Raw genomic sequence first — 6,995 nt, 5'->3', positions numbered from 1 at the left:
TCTGCCATGAGGCCCCAGAAGCTCTGAGGCTGCTGCAGCAGCTTTGGTTTTTTGTGGGGTTTTTTTTTTTTTTTATAAAGGACTGGGAGCTGAGGCGGGTGGGGCTGCCATGGAGGGGCTGGGAGAGTGGGTGGGGGTCAGGGGGCTTGTGGCAGAGCCCCCCACATAGCATGGGACAGTGGGGGGCAATGAGGATTGCCCCCTGCCTGGCAGCAGCCGGTGAGTGGGGGCTTTTATTAAACAACCAGGAGCTGGGGCCAGGTGGGGCAGCCATTGGGGGACTGGCGGGGTGCTCACAGGGGCTGGGGGAGCAGCAGGGGATGGGACCTCTCAGGGGTGCCCCATGGTCCCCTTCCCCCTCCCCCAGCCTCCCCTCCCCTACCCCCTACTTACCAGCAGGGAGTCCGGGTCCAGCTCCCTGCTGCAGCCAGCAGGGACTTCCTGAATCTCTGAAGCTCTCCGAATCTTTTCTGAATAGATTCAGAGAACTTTGAATCATTCGGATCTTTTAATTCGTCCCCTGATTCGATTCGGATATTCGGCCACCAAATAGGGCCAAATCTCCTCCGAATCAAATCAGCACCTGAAGCTTCACACAGGCCTCCTGCCTTTATCTTTTCCAAGGTAACTTGCCATAGTACTTAAGCTGACTCCCCCCACATCACTAGGGACCATACATTCCTTTTGTTGCATAGCCAGATCTTCCATTCAAGACACTATTGTCTGCACTGTAGATTTTAGATTTTTAAAGTAGCTAACCCAAGTCAGGGCTAGTTTACAGAGTTTGGAGGCTTCTCAGGGCACCAAGCACAGAAGCACACACTGTGCAGATAAGTGGAGTAACAGACTTAAAGATGATATAAGGCAAAGACAGATCCGGAAGAAGTGCCCAGATACAACATCCTCCCTCTAACCTAACCACTCTACAAGCAGAGGGGAAGCTCAACCCTGGAGCTCATTCCAAATTTTGCAGTTTGAGCTATTTTCTCAAGCAGAAAGCTCTATTAAGTGCAGTGGGGAAGAGATAATTTTTTCATTTACAGAGTATAAAACATTATAGACAAGACAGATCCAGAAGCACAGTTACCCTTATAATCATCAAGTCGCTCAGAATGATGGCTATGATATAAGCCTCCTAACTATTTCGTACTCCTACTCTTCGATAAGCTGGTGAGAGCTGAACAAAGGAATTGAAAAACGCCATCTTTCTCACCTCATTTTCATTCACAGCAAATATACACTTAAGAATATATATATATTTGTGCTCTGTGTTTTCCTGTCATAGTTACTCAACTGTAGCATGAATTCAGTGTTGTTAGGCTGCCAATATTCCAGCTTTTAATCTAGCTATGGCATTACATCTTGAACAGCATTAGCACTAATACAAGGTCCTAAATCTCTATACTTATTTATAATCCAAATTGATTTTAGCAGTATTAAATGGTTTACTCATAAATCTGGATTAATGTCCTGTGTATGTAAAAGGACTGAAATATCTTTCCGATCTGTGGGTAAAAAGAAAAAATAAAGGACAGGCTCTGTCTTTTTTTTTTTTTTTAAAGAAAGCAAAAATAATTAGTAGTTATAAATCATTCTAGATGCACCTTTCAGATCAACCCTGAAATTTTTATTGAGTTTTATCAGGCAAAAATCCTATGGATTCTTACAGAGGACCACAATGTTAGCCCTTGGTGCATTTGGAAAATATACCTACTTTACTTATCAGAGAAGCAGATCTTGAGAGCAGCCCCTGCTCTCCGAAGTGCTCCTTCGCAAAGCTCTTCAGGGACATGAAGAACAACAGGCAGAAGTGGTCAAATTCTTTCCACGTGCACACTCCTATACATGCTGACCTGCCAATGTGTGTATCCAGTACATGAAAATCTGTGGGGTTTATCATACTAAACCTGAGCTCAAAAAATTCCCGCTTGCAGTACACAGGGCCGACTGACTGGCCTGCCATCAGAGATATTTAGCAGGGCTGACAGAAAGACAATTGAGAAGGAACCAAAAGGAGAAAATACAACTTCTCACAATGCAATGCAGATGAGGACAATTTTTAACAGCAAGTGTGCTCTTCTGAGCTAGTAGTCCCCATCGCAAAAAGGTACAAGTTGATTGAAAATATTCTATATGTCCTGGGACTTTTCTATTTGTCAGGCAGAATATTGCTGTGCTGTCCTGTGCTGGTCCACTCATATCTCTCAGATGTGGACGTGCAGTAGAATATCCCAATCAGATAAAAGAAATCCAGAGGGTGTTTTTTCTCTTTGATATTACTTAAAACTATAAATGTGTACATTTTTCTTTGGTGCAATTTGGGACTGATTCGGTAGCTCTTACATAGGAATAATTCATTGAAATCTGTGGGATCTCAAATAAATGCCTGCACCAATACTGAAATCTGTATTGGGTGTGTGCATATATCTGAAGAAAAAAAATGACTGAAATGGTCCAAGATTTTTGTAGTATGTAACTTCAATATTGAGGCCTGCCATTGGTGTACTTCCTGTAAAAAAAACAAACCCAAATACTGTCCTGATTTAAAGCCAATGAAACTCCACTGAATCAAACCTGCATGCAACAAGTGCTAAACAGTAGAAGTGACTTCTTCAGGAGCCTCCTTGCTCAACTATATTGTACATGTCCAAATACAAAGATGTGCTTTAGGTACAGTAAATTTTCTAATATATATTTTCCGTACATGATTAAATTCTGTGCTATTAGTTCATAACACAGGTACTCAGTAAATTAATGTAACACTTTTCATACGCATGGTATCATAAAGCGCTTTAGAGAACATTGATTTATACCCTGGGGGAGCAGTGGGTTTGGGCAAATGCATTATTATGCATTCTGAAATAGCACATGCACCATTTGTGCAATAAAATCTGTTTAACTGGGAGAACACATATTAGCTGGCACACTTCAGCTATGCCTGTTTGAAAGGTGTTATGAGCTTTTAAACCTCCTCCTGGATGGCTCCCAGTGAATGCAAATTAACGTTCTATCCGAGTACAAGCTCCAACAAATGCATCATCTTAGTACCGTACTGTAATGGCACCCCCAAGCTTTCAAAGCGTAAAGGGGACTAGAACTTACGACCTCACAGGAGAGGCAAACAGTATGTTTTTATTATAAAATCACTCCTAGAATAAGCATGTAATAAGTTTTAACTTGTCTTCTGCTAAATCTTACTCAGCTGACAGCATTCAATGTAATTTTCCAAAAGCAGTTCTGAACAATTGCCAATTCACATGCTTCACACACAGAAGCAGAATGGCTCTAGGCACGTACTTCAGGCCCCCCTAAGACAGCTACTTCACCTCATTTCAGTGATTTGGCAAGAGAATGTGGGGTGGGGCATCTTCCCAAGAGACACACAAAGATGCGGCACACATATGCTCAAAGGGACCTTCTGGACCACTGAGTCTATTCTCCTGCTATCACAGACAACTGTCATATCCTAGTCATAAAATTGCCCAATTCCTTCCATTATCCCTGTAAGAGTCAGTACAGCTCAAAGGGAAGGAGCTAGCTCCTATTTTAATAGGGTATCAACAACAAAATTGTATACTGTGGCCCAGATCCTATTCCATTTACTTTGGCACCTGCCTGTGATCCCATTCCATCCTACTCAAGTCCCTGAAAAAGACATGAATGCATCTACTTTTAAAACTCACCATCATCTTCCCTTCAGACTAAGTCCCAAAAAAGCAGGAGGAAAACCTTAAGGTCATAGGAAAGTAGGACTGGAAGGGACTTTGCCACCTTTTCTGTTAACTGTTTTCAGGTTCTCAAGCAGAGTGGAACCAGGATCACACCTAGGCACCTAAGTCCACTAGAGTACCTAATAGACAATATAGGATGCGGTCCTATGCTCCTGTTGTTTATGTCTGACCAAACACTTTAAAGGCACTGGGGCTGCATGGGGTTACTGTAGGTGTATTACTGGTGATGCTGTGGACAGAACTTGTCTTGACTCAGAATATCTTGACAGATCAGCAGGGATCAAAGTAAGAAAACTTGTAAAGGAAGTATGCATGAGACAGCGGTCACTGAGCAACAGTAATATGGAACCTAACAACACCAATTAGACAAAGTTACTTTTCAGAGTTTTAACTGTGGTAGTCTTAGTCTGGTAGATATACATACACACAACACACACTTCATTGGAAAACTTGTGCTGACTCCTTTGCCACCCCATTGCTAATTTTCTACCTTATGTTTTCCACATTCAAGGAGCAAAAAGAATGTCCTTCCAGTCCTAAGTGGCTTGGGAGTTCATTCGCAACCCAGCTTAAGAAGAGAGAAGAGGGGGCAAAGATGGGTAAAGCACGAGCCTAGCACTTAGAAAACCTGGGCTCCATCCCTTCCCTTGCCAAAAACTCCTGACACAGCTGTATACACAAGTCATTCAGCCCCCCTGTACCTCAGTTTCTGATTTGTAAAATATGAAAACTAGTAGTTTCCTATTTTACATGGATGATAAGGGGGGAAACCAAATGGAAAGGACTGAGAAAGGAAAGAGGCAACACAACAAGCAAGACTGTCATAGTCCACAGACATGGGAACCCTGTTGAAATGGCTGTCCAGTTGTGCCCTTTTCAATTAAGAAAAATGTAACAGGCACATGTGTGTCCCATCACTTATTTTTAAATTGCAGAAAATACAATGATTTGTGGTGCTGCGTAAATCCATTCTGAATAGGCTGCTTAAATCGGTACTGTAAGTCTAATATATTGGCTGCCTAAGGATCTGGGCAGCAGCCAAGGAACCTGAGATCAACATGTAAAGTATCTTGGTCTGTTATTTTTCATAGCACAAAAGGAGCTAACTTGCAATAACTTAAAACTACGAGTGCTGTTAAACTGTTGACCCAATTAATACACTTACTGTAAAATGTGCTTTAAACAATAACAGTATAATAAAAAATACTCCCAGTTCTCTCTACATCGCCTATTAAAACAAATATTCACTCTAGTAAAAAATGCAGTAGTCAACAGAGCTGAACAATGTTTAAACAAACATTTTAGAATGAAAATGAGTACGTGGAACACATTCTGGCACCTTTCAAAGCAAGGAGCCTGAATTGTGTTCCTAGTGAAAGCCCTGTTTTACGCTCTGGGACAAATCTGGCTGGACTTCTTGCTCTCAAAGCGAAGATGTCCTTGAGCACCCCCTAACCTAGGGGTGGACAAAATATGGACCAGGGGCTGGATTCAGCCTGCCAGGCCATACTATCTGGCCTGCAGGGCCCCTAAAAAAATTAGAAAATTTAATATTTATTTGCACCTGGCTGCCTGTCAAAGATGACAGGAGACAGGGGTGGTAGGACCCAGGGGAAGCCGACAGCAGGACCTAGCAGCAAGGCCCCCCCAGCCCTGCCCCCCCAACCAGAAGCCCCTCCTAGCAGAGGCTTCTGGCCTGGGACCATGGGGCTGTTCCTGCTGCCCTGTCCTGGAGAGGGAAATGTGGCCCTCGACAGCTTGCCAAAAGTTGGTAAGTGGCCCTCTGCCCGAAATAATTGCCCACCCCTGCCCTAGCCAAAGCTTTTGTTATCAAAGATCTACAAAAACTTCAGACAAATAACTGCAAGCCTCCACTACTAGGTAGACAATGAAAGTGAGCAAAACTATACTTGAAAAATTCATACTAGTGCAACTTACCTATTTTGATGGGTTTGCTTGAGACCTGAAGTTTGGGCAAACTTTGCTGATATTCACCAGTTTCTTTGCAAATACACATTACTAAGAAATCCAGGCTGAATTGTTGTTTCAGGAAAAACGGGGCAAAGCCAGCTGGAATTCTGGTATTTATTAAAATGCTGAACTTAAGAAATGCTCACTCAAGTGGACTGAAAGCAGGAACAATGCTTAGACAAAACCCTGTAAAGAAAAAACAGAGTTTCACACAACTAATTAGATCATATTCTGCCATTATGTAGGCTGTGATATGGTCTGTGTGTATGTGCATATATGCGTACATGTGTACATATTTTACAGATGAACCCAGATCAGAATACCAGACCCACAGCCCCCAAAAGTTTTGGTAGTTCAGGTCAATACGTATACTGGAACACTCTCAATGTTCAAGGGTTCTGGATTGGGAATACTGGTTTGGGCCCATCTTAATTAAGAATGCTGCATGACTGAGACAGGTCCATTACTCAAGAATATGCTTTTCTAATGGTATTGGATATGTGTAACCTCAGCTTTGTTAAACTATGCTTTAGGGTCCAGGTTTTGCCCTTAGCCATGCTCCTGCAAAAGTGGCTAAGTAAACATATTTCAAGTATGCAACAATGTTGTAAGTGGGGACAAAAATCTAGCCCTTTGCACTTGTTCCAATAGCGGGAGAAAATTTTAACTGCCCTGCTTTAGTGGGGGGGAGGTTTAGCACACTCAGCTTTAACTACTGTAGTTTCATGTCTTCCCAACCCCACCAGATGAAGGGAAAACTGGGGCTGTACAGAAAAGCCAGTTGCTGCTGTTAGAGTCTAAGACTAGCTCTATATGAGGGTTTGTCTACTAATAATTTAAAGCAGGGTATAGAAAGCTACCTTTTCTATGGCCCACAGAGCCAGGGGGCTTCTGTGGCATTCTGGGAGTGGGGGGCTTTGCCCAGGCAATGGGGAGAAACAGTGGCAGTGATACTGCAGGTGGGAAGAGTGCCACTCCAGCAGTGTGGGGTAGGTTGAAGCAGCCTGAGTTCAGAAATAGGCCCCATTAAGGTGGATCCTGGCTGGAAAAATGTTGCCAAACCCTGCTTTAAAGCTTCATACCTGGACTTGGCTTCCTTTGCATATATAGACATCATTCCACTGCAGACTAGACAGCTAATCTGTGTGATGCATGTGGAGCACCGATGCATGTGGATACACAGTGACTACATTCACACAGATGGTCACAACTAGCAATCTAAACGCCCCAAACAGCCAACAGCTGAAAGAAAGGCAGTACGTAAGTCTAGGAGGGATCCAGGCAGCCTGCCAG

This window comes from Alligator mississippiensis, chromosome 7 (genome assembly GCF_030867095.1).
Source record: "Alligator mississippiensis isolate rAllMis1 chromosome 7, rAllMis1, whole genome shotgun sequence".
NCBI lineage: Eukaryota > Metazoa > Chordata > Crocodylia > Alligatoridae > Alligator > Alligator mississippiensis.
This window is presented reverse-complemented; position numbering follows the sequence as displayed.